The 18,766-nt window shown below is 44.4% G+C and overlaps 1 protein-coding gene and 1 long non-coding RNA gene across 3 annotated transcripts in view; one reads left to right on the forward strand and one right to left on the reverse strand.

Annotated features, from left to right (window-relative positions):
• The window catches only part of LOC135367034 (uncharacterized), a 688,737-nt gene that overhangs the window by 507,782 nt on the left and 162,189 nt on the right, over positions 1-18,766 (reverse strand). Inside the window, exon 5 of the long non-coding RNA XR_010414342.1 lies at positions 13,698-13,769. This is a non-coding gene — a long non-coding RNA (uncharacterized LOC135367034). The remainder of the gene's footprint in view (positions 1-13,697; positions 13,770-18,766) is intronic.
• The window catches only part of LOC135367030 (neuroligin-4, Y-linked-like), a 261,876-nt gene that overhangs the window by 95,395 nt on the left and 147,715 nt on the right, over positions 1-18,766 (forward strand). The gene's annotated exons all lie outside the window — the stretch shown is intronic.

Genomic DNA, 18,766 nt, shown 5'->3' on the forward strand with positions numbered 1-18,766 from the left:
AGAGGACGTATTATGCACCAAAATTTTATATCGATACTGCAACTCGGCCCGTTTCTCTGCGAATGAATCGTGAAAATTAAAAAAAAAAAAGGCGGCTATACCTATGTTCCCGATCGGCTATACCTGTGTTAGTTAGTTAGTTAGTTCAATATCCTAGGCCCTTTTGTGCTTCAGCTCCTTTCGTCAGATGGCGGCACGGTCGAGCGCGGCGTTGCAGACGATGTCGAAACCACTTGTTCGCTTGGTTTCGACATCGTCTGTAACGCTCCATTCGACCGTGTCGCCATCTTACGGAAGGACATGAAACACAGGTATAGCCGGGTTCTTTTTTTTCTTCTTTTTTTTTTTCACGATTCTTCCGCAGAGAAACAGGCCAAGTGGCAGTATCGATATAAAGTTTTAGTGCATAATACGTCCTCTAACGTCTCCTTTAGCTTCGCGACACTGTTCGTATTTGTTCTATCTCCGTTGCAATCTCGCAAAGTTTATCGCGGTAAACCCTGTAAATCTGCGCAATCGGCGGACTTTTCCCGTGCCTATTCCTATCGTCCGGTTATATTTCGCCAGCTAGACACTCGGCGTCCAATTTAATTCCGGTTTTCGGACGGATAATACAGGCGGTAACGCATAGCGCTACGAAGCGAGAAGGCTCTTTCCTCTACGGTGTATAAATGCGATACAGAATTAAAATGAAGACGAATGCGCAGTCTTTTCTGGCATTTTGCGAGCAGCCTCTGCTGGTTACACGCGAAAGCCAACGCGGGCGCTCCGGCAGTAAAGCTTAATGGAAGCATCCATAGGCCGGAGTAAAGCGGCTCAAACTATTACTTATTCAGCCGGCTTCCGGGAACCAAAAAGTGCTCGGAAGGCGACGAGCTCAAGAAAGAGAGTGCGACACGTTGTTCGTCTTCATTTTGTTATACCAACGCCTCCTCTATAAAGGCGGCGTTATAGAGGAGGCGTTGGTTATACAGTGTAATAAACGGGGAAAGCTCTTCCTCACCTTGGCAAAGGAGTTTAGAGTACTGATTTCCTCGTGTAGATATATAGCGCGCTATGCTCTACATGCTCAGCAACGGAGGCAGAGAAAAGGTAAACTATAGTCCTTCAGCATGAATCAAAATACAAAATAAGAAAACTAGTTTCTTGTTCTGATGTAAAACTATAGTCTTCAAATCCACTTTTTATTCCCGCGGTATGACGAAAAGGCGACTAAGAATTCGGTAGTATTTTAGAAGTTACTTCCCGTTTTCTGACGCAACTGTTCTTCCTCTAACATATTCTCGTTTTCTTTGTTTCTGCTTCTTTTTCTTACGGTACAAAATATCACGAAGGTGTGTATTGGCGCTAAAAAACATAAGATCGAAAACTTCTTCGATTGTCGCTTTCTAAAAAAAAAGGAACGAGTAAATTGGGGTTCACAGTTACGGCCTCTAGTCCCCTGGATTGCAATAAGACCCCATTTTAGAGCCCTGACCCTGATATTTACTCCCCAGCACTCAAAAATAGTCCCCAAAGTCCCCCCCCCCCATAAATTTCCGTGCACTTACTCCCGAAAGATACAAACGGCTGTGGCAATGCATCTGCTCGTCAAAAGGATTACGAACACACATTTTTTTTTTTTAATGCAACGTGCGACGATATTTGACTGAACTTTTTTCTGAACTCTGAACAGCTAACGTTACACAGGAATGGGGATAGGGAAGGGTTTCCACCTGGGACTAGTAGAATTCGTAAGGTGACGCGTTCAATTTCTCCTTTTTCGCTTTCTCAGAATTAAATTAAATTCATCCAAACTAACTTAATTTATCTAGCTTATTTAGAGACCGTCCCGTAACGCCACATTCAACAACAACAACAACTACATGAATGACGACGAGATGAGGTGATTCACCGCAACAGTTGCGGTACCATACCTCAGTGCATGTGGGTTAATATATGAGTGGGATGACGATGAAAAATGGTGGTGGCGGTTGTGACAGGGCTAGCCGTTGTCGGCCTCACAGAGGTGGGCAACCTCACGACTGATACCCTGGGGGAATGTGCGTCCTGGGCCGACTTCTAAGGGAACTGTGCCGACATATGTCTGAAAGCGCCCGAGGAAAACCCAGGAAAAACCCCAGACAGCACAGCCGGCACCAGGATTCGAACCGGGAGGTAGCCCTCCCAGTCTCGACGTGACATGGCCAGCACGCTAACCACTGAGCCACCACGCGTGCTGGTTGACGATGAAAAAGATGAGGCATACACACGCGCACGCACACACACGACACACACAGACACACACACACACACATGCGATACCACATTCAAATTACGCGACCAGCAGGGATAACATCACGCAGGCGTTTTACGAAAGCTTCGCTCAAAGCAAAAGGAATACAACTGTGGCAGTTCATCAAAGGAGAAATCGAGAAGCAACGAGACGAGGAACAGACAGCAGCACGGTAGAGACGTTGCGTTATACCGAAATCTCGCGCAGGTGAAACATTGATGAAACGAGCGCGCGGTCCCGGAGCGAGTCCGTGGAAATGGTTCCAACACAACCGCTACCCATGTAGCTAATGCTCCAGAGTACGCCATTGTACTGCAAATGTTGCCCACAGAAGGAGCCGACAACAAGCAACGTTAAGATGACTCCCACGGGAAATCAGCGCCGCGGCTCTGAAATTCCTGGGATTTCCTGGCCAGTTCATTTTTCTCTCTTCTCACTCTCTCCTTTACAACCTCCAATAGAGGCCGGGGAGGGCTTTCTCCGTTTATCGGGCATCCACCGCTCTATATTTTTATCCACGTCCACGGCAGGTAGCGCTGAGGATACACAGTCTGCAGGGCCGTGAATACACCGTCTCCTGACCCTCTGATCGTGAGATTGGATAAACGAGAGGATACCTTTGGTAGATCACTAAATGATAATCAGGTAGACGGGCGAACTCCGTGGTGATAAACCTGAGCGATGCGCAAACCTACAAACAGGACAAACACACAACAACTATATACTGAGCAGTGTTGAGCAGTTGTGGTGTGTTTGTCTTGTATGTATGTTTGCCCATCGCTCAGGTTTATCATCATAGAGGTCCTGCACCAGCTTGCCTGCGTTTATGCCATTCTCTTTAAACGAGCGAAAGTAGGTGATCATGATCAGTTTTACACAATGTGTGTTGGAAATTTCGTCTGCTCATTTCGATTAAATTATGCCGGTTCACTCTTGAGGAAAAGGCAAAGGCAAAGGCACTGGGAGTTATTCTGAGCAGTACCCTTTCATCAACTGGCACACTTTACATAGCGAAAACTCGGAGCCAAAAACACAGAACAAGGACTCGACGACGACACGAATGCTCCACCATCAACACTTTATTCAAGGAACACACTCAGTATGTACCCTCAGTTCCCTGAATAAAGTGATGATAGTGGAGCATTTGCGTCATCGTCAGGTCCTTGTTCTGTGTTCTTGTGCTATTGGGTCCTAGTTTTCACTATGTCAAATTCGTACCAACGGGTCCACCTTCACTCTTAAAAAAAAAAAGTGTGAAAAAGTGGTAACTTCTATAGTTACCACCTAGGTCAACATAGCGTCTGATAAAGGGTGTAAAATGGTGGTAAAAGCAATTATCATATATCCAAATTGCTACAAAAAGGCGCACGGCCCCCTCGCTCACCGAATCAGAAGTGGTAACCCTATCGTTCGTGCCAGAGGGTGAGGTAGCAGGGAGAACTTTGCAACCTTTTAGGCACAACATATGCGACAAATATTACCTCCTAAAAGGCGCAACTGCTCAACCCCTTTTTCTAAGAGTGTTCCTGCTTTAGTTGGCATACTTTAGTCGAAATACGCAACTGGGCGTTCACTGCTGTGTCCATCCTTCTAATGTTCCATTGCCTTAGCTACTACTATGTGGCATCTGCATCATGCATTCAACTGAAGTGTCAGGGCTACTGCTGCCATTTTTGTTCCAGCAATAACAAAGTCACCATGTGCAAACGCCAAGTAGGACTTGGTTTTAGGAGCTCTGACAAGAGCTGGAAGGCTCTTATTCGTTCTCCAGAACCCAAAATCCACCACACGCGTATCTCGTCTTTCCTTTTTATAATACGCAAATAAGGATGCGAAGACCACGTTCGCATTCTGTCTTCATATTTTCTCGCTTACATCTTTTTGCCACTCACAAGAGAGAAGGCGCCGTCGCAGCGCCAGAAATTAACGTATTCCCCTCGTGCCACACTAACAGAAGAAGAAAAAGAACAAAAAAAAGAGAAAGAAGAAAGAAAGTAGTTGTCCGGCGCCTTTTCACGTATGCACCCTGAAACTACCGCACGCGCAGAGAGGCACGAAGTTCCGCAAAGCAAACAACGCTACAAGCAGGCCGTTGCGTTTGTCTAAGCTCTGATGCCGTGAATAAAAGCTCAAGCGTACAAAACGACACACACACACAAAAAAAAAAGAAAGAAGAAAAAGATACGGGAGGAAAGGCGGCACGAAGGTGCCGTACGGGTTGGAAGTCTGTTAATTAAGAGTCCTTCGCAGGCAGGAGATCAAGACAAACACCTCGGCTGTCGCCGTATATGCTCTCTCCCCTCGTCCTCGTTTCACACCGCTGCTCCATTTCGATCTGTTTTCCTTGAAACCCGACCTCCCCCAGCTTTGTGTTACTTGGCTTTCGGTGCGTACGCCGATTGTGCCACCTAAGCACGCAGTGGATTGCAGCAGCGGTAAAAGCACGCGCGCCTATATGACATCAAAGGGCTTCATCACTTATGTCGGAGCATGCCATATGTCGTAATGGAGCGGCAACTGAGCTCCATAGCGCAGGTTGGAAGTCTACCTCCACCACTGCGTCTTGTTTCTTGTGTACCGTGCTCACAGAAGCGTTCGTCATATGTTGTCATCAGACACAGTGCAGACTTATGGCGCGAAGTTCAGTGAGTTCGTACGTAGACTCCGGAATGTTCTGCATACGCTGCGCTGCAGTGTGCGAACAAAAGCGATTGAGAAGTGACGAAGCCGCCGTAATAACGTATTTTGCGCAAGTTAGTACCGCGGTTACATTCGTAGCATTAAAGACAAAACAAAGTAATCGAGTAGTTACTCGATCAAGTGCGTGTTGACAGCGTGCGGTGGAGAACTATTTTTCTGGTTAGTGACACGGGAGTTTTCAAGTGGCACGTTCTAGAGTCACTAAATAAGCTACGCTTATTTATTTTATTTATTTATTTATTAGCTTATTTAGTGACGCTAGCACGTTCTATGTGGGATGTGGCACCAATGGGGTAAGGTATCGAACTACCGCGGTGAAACACCCCATCTCATCGTCATTACTTATTGCTGTTGTTGGGATGTGGCACAAGTAAAGCTTCCTGCGGCGGCCCTGCCACCACGAAGCAACTTGCCGCCACCTGCCGGACGCTCGAAATTTTCTAGAATGGCCAGAAGTTCATTAAGCCACAGGAGTTCAATTCTCACTACAGCGTGGATTGAATTAGATTGGATTGGAAAAGAAACAAAAATATGGAGAGGTTAGTCCCGACCCAGTCAGAACTGACTACTCCGAAACGCGTTTTGTGGGTGAAAAAATATATATCCATTAGTCTTATGTCTGGCACACACTTTTTATGACCTGGGTATGCTATATGGTCCGTGCAAAGCAAGATGTTTCCTTCACACGTGCCAAAATGATTTTAAGCTTTCTCTTCATTTTTTATACTCAACTCCGACAACTTATATATTTTTTTTACATTTTTTTTTTTTTTTGCATTCAGCGGGGTTGGCAGCAAGCGCAGGACGTAACGGCCCATGGGTGTAGTGGCCGAAAATGGACTTAACGACTCGTTGGATGTAAAAGCACGATGGACGTAACGGCATGATGGATGTACCGTCTCGCTTTTGGATGCACCAGCACGATGGATGTGACGACTCGTTGGATGTAATGTAAATGAGAGCTCGCGTAAAAATTTTCTTTTAGGGTTGCTCTAAAGCAATGACCCCTGAAACTTCGATAGCCATTGTGTCTCCTCATATCCTGTGCGAACGATTTTGTTAACTAACAACATTTCATTTTACTTTCAGATGCATTCTTTTGGGCTTTGCCGGCTATTTTAAATTTCGTGTCGCACTTGATGGACGATCTGACATTAATTCGAATACTGACTACCGTAATGTACTATTTTAGAATTTCCATTCGTCTTGATTGGCATTTGATGTCGTATCTTTTCGACCTTGATGGTTATATTCTTAGTGCTTTCCTTATTTCAATACATTTGCTTCTGATTCTGATTTCCCTTCGCATTCATCAATAAATCATTGGTCGGTCGTTCTGGCTACCACTCAGTATAGGCGTAAGGAATTCTCGTTTTAAACATGTTACCCCAATCGCTGTTTGCCCTAGAGGATATATCCAGACTGCAACAACCCACGTAACTCGATCTAACTCCATCCTCAGTCGTAAATAAATCCCCCTCCTTGATTCCCGCAAACTATCTCAATCACGCCACACACCAACAAGTACCCACTTCTCCAATACCGACGTTCGGCGCGTTCGCGGCAGCTAGTTACCCAGTAGCTGCCAGAAAACAGATCAAAGGAAATTGCGGCATTGAGGAAACGGAACGACAACGTGTGTGTCTATAGTATTCGTACAGCCCGGGGGGGCGAAAGCAAGCAACCTGCGACTTGGGGGAGACAGCTCAGAGGCACGTTTCCAATTATCGCGGTCCTTATCAGAAGTTCCGAAGAAGCCAGACGTGATTGAGTCGCAACTGCCGATGCATCTGGACGGCCCCCGACAACGCACTGGCTTGATGGATGATTCAGGTCGAGAAGGAGGAGGAGGAGGAGGAGGAGGATGCGCCAAAGGTTTGTGGGGGGCCGGAACGCTTAGGAGAAGTTCCGTGGTGCGTGATCTTAGTATAGGCAGTACAAGCTAATAAACGCACTCTCTTACGTGGGCGAATGGGGTAGATTTCGCCTAGCGAAAAGGGGAGTGTGTTAAAGCGGGTAATGGGTTTTCGCTCTCTCTCTCTCTCTCTCTCGACGTATGCGGATGAGCTGTTCGTCTGTATAAAGGTTGACCAGCTCCTAGTCAAGGGCTGATTGAGTGTGTGTGCGTGCCTTATTCGTCGTGCGAAAAGTCAATAGAGAGTTTTTGTGCATCGTAGGCTATCGCATTTGCGTAGGTAAGGGATAGCGTTGGTAGTTCTGCGCATGCGCGATCCCTATCCCCCACAACGCTATCCCTTACCTACACGCAAAGGCGATAGCGTACGATGCACAAAAACTCACTACACTGAACCCTCGTTAATACGACCACCGCCGTTCCCGTGAATTTTGGCCACAAAGCGAATTGTTATATAAACGAGAAACCCACCCTCCGGACACACTGCTACGCAGAACAAAAGCGTAAGTAGTTATGATGATTTATTTTCTAAAAAGATCGTTACCAATGCCTACTTCGACGAATTATCAGTAAAGTAGTATCAATTATCTTAATGTAAAGGCGCGTTTCCATGCGTAATCCCGAAGTCAACAATATCAGGAATCATCCCATACATTGTCTGCCCCTGCTTTAACACGCGTCGCAGTCTGCCTGAGGTACGTGGTAGCTTCTCCTTGGGGCTAATCTGAGGGTCAAGCGCCGCGGTCATAGTAACGAGAGGATAATACATGTGTTTGACCCTGCTAGTGACACAAATCTGGGTCATTGTCGGATAAGCGAATTGTCATACTATAACGAGGTGGATTTACATGGCGGTGAAACGGTTCCCAAGAAAAGCGGTCAAAAGCGAGTATGTCAGATTAACGGGGGTCATACTAACGGGGGTTCACTGTATTCAGTTGGTAGCGACACTTCGTCCTATGTTGCGCAGGAATAAATATAAAGGATCGTTAAGCCGGTCTTAAAAGTGCGACTATGGAATAAGTCTCGTGTCCTCAGGATCCTACCGAACTGATGTATAATAGCAACCCACATATCGCGCATTCTATTTTCCCAAAACATAGCTCTCGTTTATTCGACGCGGATGGATCACAAAATGAATTGCTAGTTTTCAGACGTATGGCGTCATACAGTACCCAATCTACCCACGCGTCTGGCAACGCTTCTCCTCGCAGGTCAATTTCGGTTGTGAGGGTGAGAGCGGAGGCGCGCGCTGTTACTAAGGAGACAGAGGTCAGTGCTCTGGGTGACGTCGCCTACTCCTCGGAGATTCCGAAACCATGAAGTTTCGCGAGTTCGCGGACGTAACTTCTCACTCCTTCGCACGTAGACATATCAGTCAGCCAATCGCTGCAGCTAGCCAAAACTGTCAGCCAATCGCGGAACACGATTTTCAAACACAGGCTTTCTGTGTCTACTACTTGCTGCACATGCGGCTGATGGCGGTTTGTTTCCATAGCTACAGCCGCTGATAGCACGGTCGTGATTGGTGGCCCCTTAATTGTTACGTCACGTCGCCCAAGCTTTGTCCCTGCTCGGTGGTGCTGGTAATGTTCACTGACCCGTGCCGTGTATTAAAAGGGATTCTGGCCATTAGGAGGAGCCTAAAAAAGAGGCTCGACCTGTCAATCAACCCTGAGTGTTTTTCATTGGCTGCTGTTTTCTATGGGGGGCGCCATGACACCAAAATTTTCCCGACAATGACGGCGTAGCTTCGAAATATAAAGCGAGAATTTGATGACACAATGTTTTCGTAAATTACTTTAATTTTATTCTGTAAGTATATATTCTCTTGTAATTGTACTAGAAATCATGCTTAAATTACGCTTGATTATCGATGTTTACGGGAAAATAATGCGTAGGTTTCGTCGTCCTTGCTAGGCCTAGTAAAGACAGCGATCGCAAGAAAATAGCAAGGAAAACGCTACGGGATGCCTAAAAATATGTGCATTATACGACATACATTTATTCATATAACAAACTTTTGCCCGTTCTTGATTCCAACTCGTTACGTTTCATAATTTAAAAGAAAAAAAACGGATAGGAAACGGATTTAAAACAGATACGAAACAACATATGCAAAGAAAAGTGAGCTTTCTTCGATTCACAGCGTGCTAGACCAGAGTCCACTTCCAAGCTTACTTTCGCCCAAACAACGAGAAAACCGGCAGCATCGCATCACCCCCAAATCATTCCGCCCTTTCTTCCAACCACGCCGAGAAAAATAATTCTCGTCGTAGGTATACGAAAACAGAGAGTCTATCCTCTAGCTCTGCTCAAATTGCTTAGTTCCATTGCTCCGGCAGTGATCTAAGCTGTATCCGCTTTCACCGCCGTAACCCGGCAAGAGAGACCCAACAATCGCCGCTTTAAATCGGGACCCCCAACCCATCAGGAAACCCAATAGATGGAGGCCGGCAGAGGTGACTTCCAAAAAGATCCATCTTGGACTTGGGTCCCGGCACGTCCGCCCTCGCCGTTTTAAGAAGCAGTCACCGCAAAGGACTTCCGGTTTCCAGCCGCGGCCGAAACTGCCCACTTCCGGACGCCAGAAAGCGCCACAGCCGATACTTCTTGCGCGTTTTATAGCAACCCCGACAGAGCAGAAGTAATTGATGCCTTGTTCTTTTCCTGTGTATAGACGCACTTTAGCTTTCGGGCTTAAAATCGACCAGTGTGTGTTCGTCGTGCGGGGCGGTGGAAGAGTATCTGCTGCCACTAGCAAGATACAACAACGACAACTTTATTTCGGGATGATGAATGGAGAATCGGGAATGGGGAGTTTCATCGCAAGAGGGCAATATCCTATCCCATTGCTGGGATGTGGTGATGTGGTGGGAATGAGATAATGAGCGCCTTCACAATATGGATCGAAGTCCTACGGTATCCAGAAAGGTGAAGAGAACTTTGAGGGCAGAGCGTTGGTGAGCTGGATGTGGCCAGGGACCAAGCAATTTTGTGAGAGAGAGGGGGGGGAGAGTCCGGCTCGTTAAGGGATCCGGAGAGTACGGTTTGGGAAGGTTGATAGTGTGGGCAATGGATGTTACTAAACACCGTACTTTATTTCAACGCCTCTTATACCATCTTATGCGGTGTACTCACTGATCAAAGCACGAGTTTGAGCTTGAATGTAAAAAAAAAGAGAAAAAAAGGGGGAGAAATCAGATTCTTCACCCGACGAATTCTGTTACAGCATGACTTTAGCATTCTTTTGAGGACTTTCTCGTATAACGAATAATTTGCAGCTCCAGATTCCGTTTTCGCATACAGTATCACTAATGATGGTTATGCGATGACCAGGGTTCCAAATCGGTTCCAATAAACTGCACTCACATTCAATACAGCCGCTGATAGCTACAGTTGCTTCGCGGCGCTAACACGAAAGCAAAAACAAAAAAGAAAAACACTCAATGTACATTTCTACATCGTTTTTGGAAAGCACAGGTATAGATGAAGATAAGTTGTCCGTGAGTTGCAGTAAGGTACGTGCCAGTCGCTTAAATTCGTCTCTCTCTCCGACGTTTCATTCGTGGAGCTTGTAGTGCCTGTTTATCGCTAGAACCCCCAAACCATTATACATATGGAGGCATATCACTATAGTGCCAACGAAAAGATACCACACTGCTCAGGTTCGTTAAAACAACTCATATGCTTTTAGTAATCTGCAACTCGGAGATTCCTAACTAGAGCTTAATAAACACATGCACCTGACTTTGACAACATTACCCAGAGTTTTTGAAAAAAAGAGAAGAAAAAAAACAGATGGACAGAACTCAGGAACGAACCAAACCTCGTTTTCCAACAAGGATTGCAGACTATGTAAATAGTACAAATAAACAGAAACCTATTTTTCAGTCGAATCTTGCCTCATATGCGTGCATATCAACAGTCGATTGTAGAGATCTTTAATACTTTATACCCACTTGTAATAATACTTGTAGTTTATACATACTGTAGTCTATTTACGTTGTTATGCTGTTGATAGAAAAGCAAAGTGTAATTAGGTAAATTACTTACTTAGAAAATTATGTTAATAAAATATTCTGAACAACTCAGGCGTATAATTCAAACGTCAAGTACACTATACCAGCTCGCTTGCATATTACATGTATGTTCAACGAACGGTGCTGTTTTACGATCGTCGTCTTTGTCACGTCCCGAAGTCTCCACAAGGTCAGGAGATGTGCCCGTCGGGAAGCTTTTCATATCCCTTACTTGGAGAACAAAAACAAAACAAAAAAAAAACACATATATATTTGAACGCCATGCTACGCTTCTACGTCATTAAAAAAGGAGACACACACGCGAGCGAAGTCGGTACCACGTGACGCGTCCTACTCACAAATCACTCGAGCAGAAGCAGCAAATGAAGCTTGCTTGATTATCGCTTCACGCTCATTGCGCTCTTTCTGCAATCCAACCTCATCGCAAACCAAATCTCGGTTCAAATCGAAAAAAAAAAATACTCAAGAAGAAAGCAACTCAAAAGTAAATGACTGATTCAGATCGTTTATCCACGCGACGACAAAAAGAAATGACGTTACCCCCCATTTATAAAAAAAAAAAAAGAATATATAAAAGCTGAAGTGGATTCGTCGCGGCCGCTGCTTGCGGTAATAAGCACTCCATGGTGGAATTAGATAGTGACGGTAATCAGCATGGGTGGGCCCTCGTAGCAAAGTGACGCTTGTTTCTTGAAATCGATTCGAATTTCGAGACGGCTATTAAGGTCACATACAGGCAAGGACCGCGGTTAAGATAAGGAAACGATCAAACGATAAGGAAAGCTCGAAAAAGTGAATGGTAACATGGAAAGAATGTTTTGATAATCTTAATGTAATTGGAGTGTAGCGGATTGGTTCTCATGCGGCTTCTTTAAGTTGTAGCCGCAAAGCAGTCAGATTTATCATAAAGCGTTATGACACGCAATTTTCTCTAGCTTCTGCCTTTCGTTCCTTCAGTTTGACTTCTCGCAGTAAGAGCTGGGAGAAGTGCTAACCCAACCTAACCTAACCTAACGCTCGTTCCCAGTGAGAGGTGGGCTTAATATTTATATTTAATACTTCACGGACAGATCAATATGCGGTATTCATCATAGTTCACTTGTGCAGGAACCTCTTCGCTGCGTAGTACGCATACATTATTACCCCTTTCTGCGCACGTACTGACCCATTTAAATATAACTTCTTTCCGCGCACGATTGGACGACTGTTGAGTGAAACCATATACCTATAAAAGAGGTACCATTTCCTTGAGTTTCAGGAACACACAAGACGAAGAGGACAACGCAACGCTCAGAGAGGCTTGAGTCTTGCATTGTACTCTTCGTAATGTGTGTTCCTCAAACTGCAGGAAATGCTACCTCTTTCTACAGTACGCCAGCTCGCTTGCACCATTCTAATTTGCTCATCATATACCTATCTCCACTGGGCAACTAGTACTTTTTGGGAACAGGACACACAGACCTGTGGCGATGAAACTCCCCACTCTCCAAGGTCGAAAATAAAGTTGTTGTTGTTGCCATGTAACCGTTAGCGGGCTACCAACTGGCGTGTGATTTCTCCTGCAGGGCTACGGTACAGGCACAGTGCACATTCCGAGCTAGCCATATAGACGCAGGCTAACATGATATGGGCATGGTCAGTGCCGTGTATGCCAAAGGGAGTCTGGCCGTTAATGGGACTTGCCTATACCTGAGGCTCCACCCACTTTTTAAGGTATCTAGCCAATCCCAGATCGAAATACAGTTGTCTATTATTACATCCATCCAGTACGTATACCTCACCCTTATTTACTGGGTGCCACCATTTTGGAGAAACTCGATTGATTCGGATTGAAACGGATACCACCGGTGACAGAACAAAACAACGGAGATAAAGACATGAAGAGAGGCATGTTGGGAAGGCTCAGAATTGCAGAAATGGTTGCTGGCAAAAGTGATTGGCCAGGAGAGCGGTACAACCGCTTCTTCGCAGCAGACGACTGCTGCTATGAAGTTTTAAATCACGTAATGTAAGTGGATCGAATCAAAAATGAGCAAAGATGTATGTATAAATAAAACGCAATTATATAATGCAAAACCCTACGTATATGGCTCGTCGTTCTTGCTATTTTCTTGGTATCGCGGTCTTAACAAAGCCTAACGTTAGCGACGAAACATCCCATTTTCGCATAAACAATGATGGCGGAGAGAAAAGTGAAGCTGATTTTGCAGACAGATGCGTACATGAGGATATATACTCACAGTATGAAATTAAAGTAGTCTGAGAATTTTTTTTTTTTTTACGAAATCTCCGCTTCGCCGTTCCAAGCACCATCCTCCATCTTGGAGAAAATTTGGTGTCATGGCAGCTCCCATGGAAAACAGTAACCAATGAAATGCACCTAAGTTTGACTGACAGGTCGATACTCTTTTTTAGGCTCCTCCTAATGGCCAGACTCCCGTTGGCATACACGGCACTGGGCATGGTCCGTTCATCCCGTCACGGGCGAACGTCTATAGCTATTCAGAGCTGCATTCTAGGACACGTGGATAATCAGTCCACAGGGTTACGACGTTGCCTATAAAATATCGATGAGCCAAGAAACCATGCACCTGATATATCTATCTTTCTGCAGCCTGCAGTCCGAGGCATTTCCCGTGAGCAGTCGTAAATTCCGATAGATGGCATAAAACTTAAGACTGTAATAGACACTGATATACGTTCGGGTGCATGAGAAGACTCTGAGGGACGTCTTTTTCTTTCTTTCTTTTTACTTACACGCTACCTGTTTTTCTTTTCTGCTTGTTGCATGGCGACACTAACTGTACACGTTGAGGTTTCACGCAGTGATGTATTCCTGCAATGAAATTTTAAGTAATTAGCGTACAGTACGCTGAACGACTTACGCATTCGTCATATTAGCACATATTAGAAAACCGATACTTTGTAGCAGACATTTAGATTTCCACCTGCGTTCCCAGGAAGCGACTTAAACAACCACAATCTCATCACTTAAAAAGAAGAAGAGACGACAGAGACACGTAAGGCCTCGAATGCCCAGAAATTAACGAATTTCCCTGCGTTGTTTGAATTCCAACAGCATTAATGTATTATTCGCTCGCTACGTCGAATTTGCATAGCTTTTTGCTGCGGTACCATGCATATTGGATTCCGGTAATGATTAAGTATACCTGCATAATTGTCAATTGCTTTAGCTTCCTGCTACGGGTACGACACTGCGTGAATTATGTGTTATATGTACAACATAAAAGTGTTCATGTCTCTTGTTGCCACCAATGCAATAACCTTCGTGGTCCCTTCGGTTTCTGCATTCCAAATAAATAAATGTATCTGTACACACGTCTCCAGAAGTTTAACCAATAGCACCTAACCGTACCTTCTGGCGTATTTATTCTCATAGATTCCTCGCCCATTTAAACCATCGCGAAATTAGTTCTGTCATGTCGTAACACTTTGCCACTGTGCCGTTCACGTGAGTCCATTAATTTCAAAGGCAGGGGTACTTCCTTTGCAAATGGAATTCATTCCTTCGGGGCTTTTCGCCGCCGATCATTCGACAACTTCAATACATATTTATTCGTTATGGCGTGACTTACACCTAATTCCTTGAGGGAAAGTGGAATCGTACGTTATCTACCGTTGCCTTCGACTCCACGGCTCATTTGTTCCAACGAATTCTCTCTCACACAGACACACACACACTTGCTGCTCCCTTCAACGAATTTCAATTTTCTCGCTGCAAATTGTTCGCCGACCAACCTCGCTAGTGCCGCTTTCATTTCGGGCTCTGTCAGGCCGCCGTGGCAGACTGAATCAAACAGATGGTAGAAATGTTTGCCTTCATATTCGGTATAGACGATTCCGATTCCTTCTACGGATGACCTTTTCGGTTTCGATATAACGAAGTAGACGACGCAGCGACAAATTTATGCGAGTGCCACTGCGTTTTTCCAAGGTTACTGGACAAGGTGGCAATGTTACTTATCCCTGCGACTGCCTGTCAACGGAATTGCAGGAATTAGACTCGCATGCATTTCTCACTTTAGTTTTGCGTATGTAGAAAATTCCAGGCAGCTTCGAAAGTGAAATCAGCGGCACGCCAGTTCGTAATCGTACTCGCCCAACGAGCGTTCCTTCTCGGTGGATAACTTATAGGACATCTTCACCAGACTGCACCTTGTTCAAAACACATTATCTTTACTACTGCCACATTATTATTGTTCTTGTTGTTATCGCCGCTGGCGATGAAACTCCCCACACATCACTGATAATAAGTTGATAAGTATTTTTTTTTTAAAAATACGGAGAAATTGAATTCGGCACCCGACCAATTCTGCAACTGCCCCCCCCCCCCCAAAAAAAAGAAAAGCACAAATAAAATATAAAAAATAGAAAGAACCACTCATTATCCTTCGGTTGTGTTTTATTGTAGCACTCAGAAGCTGGTCACAAGTATCTTAAAAATACTGTACACGCTTCAATTAACCTTCACTGGCTGATAACTTCCTTTTGTACACGGTAACACGTTTAGAAGACAGCAACAGAAGTGACCGTTAAGTACATCATTTTGTGACATGACACATATGTCACCACACAAAGCAGTCGATGTCCCAATGTTGCCTAAATTGTTTTTGTTTAGTGCTACTTGTGCATTTAAAGAGAGCTGTAGCAAACTACGGAAACGTTTGTTTCTGAGACGAAATAGCCGTTAGAATTCCGCTATAAAGCTAGTACAACAGACAAAAAAAAAAACTCAACAAATTGAACAGGCGGAACAAACGTGTAGAAATAATTGCCACTTAAATATTTCTACCCGGCGCGAAATACAGCCACAAAAAAACATCAAAGTCATCAATGCGAATATATGAGGGAGTGATTACTTAAAGCATCACCCCCAGAACAAACAAACAACGTTATCTTGCGTGATAATGGCGGCACTTTCACTGCGTACCCTCAAAGTGCCTCCATATTAAATTTATTAAACTTATTGAGGACCACAGAGAAACAATAACAACAAGGGACGCCTTCAAAACAAGCGTGGTTACTTCGCAAACAAAAAACGTAAGAAATCACTCGGCGTTTTCACAACGAGGCAATTATTCTAAAAGTTCGCACTTTTCAACAGACATTCTCCACGAGCGCATCTTTACTCAGATAGGGGCGTTACACAAGCGGGCATTTTCGCCGAAGTTTGTACAAAGGAGAAACAAAACAGAGTAAAAATCGATGCCCGCCTAATGTATCAGCGCAATTAGGTAAATTAGTGCGAGGCTCTTATTTCCGACAGGATATCCGCCCGCACAGAGTTCTGGGGGAGCTCTCGAGTTAGATGAATTATATCAGTTTTCTTTTTTTTCTCTCACTTCTTTCAATCGTCGTTGCTTTTATTTATTCATGTAATTATTTATTTTGTTGCATAAACCATTGAATGTCTGCGAATCTCAGCCAATAAATAAAGATAAGGGTTCTTTCTTTTTTTTTTTTTTTTGAAGTAACTCTGAAGAGACTTCTGAGAGGGAGAAAAAAAAAAGATATCGTGCCGTGCAGACGCTAATGAAAGAAATTTAATTAGCAGCAAATTAAGTACAGCGTCGTCAAGCGGACATCTCGGACAAACGGAATCAATAAGTGTGCGCTGGGCAGACGAACTGCTAAACGAGAGAGAGAAGAAAAAAAAAACGATGTTCGCCAAGTGCACAAATATACTAAAGACAGTGTGTAAGCAGACAGAAACGAGAACAAGCACCGAGCTATCTCTCTCGTCAAAAGAAGAGACTGGCGTCGGTCTGTTTGTGCAGCCGGCTATAATAGAGAGAGAATAGTGCGCTTCATTTTTCTAAACGAGTGAGCTCATTCGTGCACGTATTCTATCAAATTGCCCTGTCTCCCTCATCTTGTCAAAAGATCCACATTCCTTGGATGTGACGGTTCTCCGAACACGGAGTATAGCTCGTGTCTAGTAAGAAAATTGTTAGCAGGTTTTATAATTAAAATTTCTAGAGTCAATGTAAGGGAAGTTGATCTGAGTGTAATTACGTTGGAAGTTGCCAGGTCATGCACGAGAAGATGAGACAAACACCAGAGGGATGGAGAGAGATGAGTTTGGATTACCTTTATTAGAAAAAGCGCGTGTCAAACTTCACTGAATGTTTGGTCTTCTGAAATATGGCCTTGATGAACCAGTGCGCGTCGGGGGATAATTAAAATCGTGTTTAACTGAACTGACTTTTACTGGAGCTCCTCATAACATGGGTGTGCTCTGAACAAAGGGCAATTGACATCATTATGCATGAACAGGTGATGGTGATGGTGATGTGATAAAGAAAAAAATGTCGAACAGGTAGTTACTTATACTTCATTCATTGACTGATTGCAATTGAAAGATACAAAAATGTGGATACGTTCGTACTTCATTACTTCTGCACTGAGGTGTGGTACCGCAATTGTTGCTATGAATCACCTTATCCCATCGTCATTAATGTAGTAGTTGTTGCTGTTGTTGTTACTTCTTCAAACCAAAACAGGCAAACGTTAGTGTTGTTATGAGACCGCTCCTTAAACAAGTGGACAATGAGCAACACAAAGTATCATTACTACACAAATGTGTGCGTGCGCGCGCGCGCGCGCGCGTGTGTGTGTGTGTGTGTGTAAACTGATGTATCATGACCATCTGTTATATAACATTGTATCTTCACATTATGCTGTACGGTATTAAGTGGAGGTCTACCGCCAGTCCGCTATAGAACTGACGAGCTTGATTATGCCAAGCACTTGAAGACAAAAGTATGGAATATCGAAAAAGTCAACCTAAACCCCCCGTTCTCGCCTCACCGAATGTGTTAACTTAGACTTCAATACGGAAACAATAACTGCTACCTTCTGTTGCAGAAGGCGTAAACTTTAGGATTCGTGGCGTACAATATCGTTAGTTGACACAGGTTATAATTCCTAGACCATGGCGTCGGGATAACGTTGTAATTATATCCGATAACTAACACAATATCTAAACCATTACCTTTGCCCTGCCGAATGAGATGTGAATCTCTATTGCTCGAATAAATGCAGGCTCTTTGCCTATCATGAAGCTGTATGTACATGTCGTTTTGCATAGAGAATCATAATAACGTCATTGCGCTGTTTTCTTCTTTTTTTAAGTTATAGCGAGCAGACTCGTGTTTTACTTTTCCCGTTCCTCAACAACGGACCTATCCCCCATTGCCGAGATGAACGGTTGGTCGTAATCCCAGTTATTTCCTAACAGTCTCATCTATTGCACACGTGGTCTCAAAGTGCCAAGGACACAAGCGGAGGATCAGTCAGTGTGAGGTTATTGAAAGGGCACGTGTGTACTGTTGTCTGAAACCGCCTGGCAGTAATTCCGCAGCCCAATATTACCTTTCTTGCGCTTGAAAGTCTTGTACCAATATTAGATGGGTAGAAATCCAGCGAACCGGTAGAATGTAGGAATACCATACCAATATTGTATTTCAAGGCGGAACATATACTGCACGTGTTCATTACTGAAAAGAAATAGTCTCGCAACACCTGGGGATTTCAAATGGGATAAACCACGGGGTGCTGATTCTAGACAACCGTGTCCCCTACAGCACATTGAGACTGCTTCGAAGACAAGTGTACCTGGTACCATCTTCTTGTGCATCTGCTATCGCTGTTGAGACACCCAACAGTTAACGGATGTGGTTCGGTTTCGCAATTCGGGTTCGTGATTTAAATCTGATAGGGTGCTCGCTTCATCTTTACCAAGCGCGCATTGAGAAGGCGCAGCGATGTGCATGCCGACAGGAGAGGTTAATCGTCACGCTTCAGGACCGG

The sequence above is a fragment of the Ornithodoros turicata genome, chromosome 8 (assembly GCF_037126465.1).
Source record: "Ornithodoros turicata isolate Travis chromosome 8, ASM3712646v1, whole genome shotgun sequence".
In the NCBI taxonomy this organism is placed as follows: Eukaryota; Metazoa; Arthropoda; class Arachnida; order Ixodida; family Argasidae; genus Ornithodoros; species Ornithodoros turicata.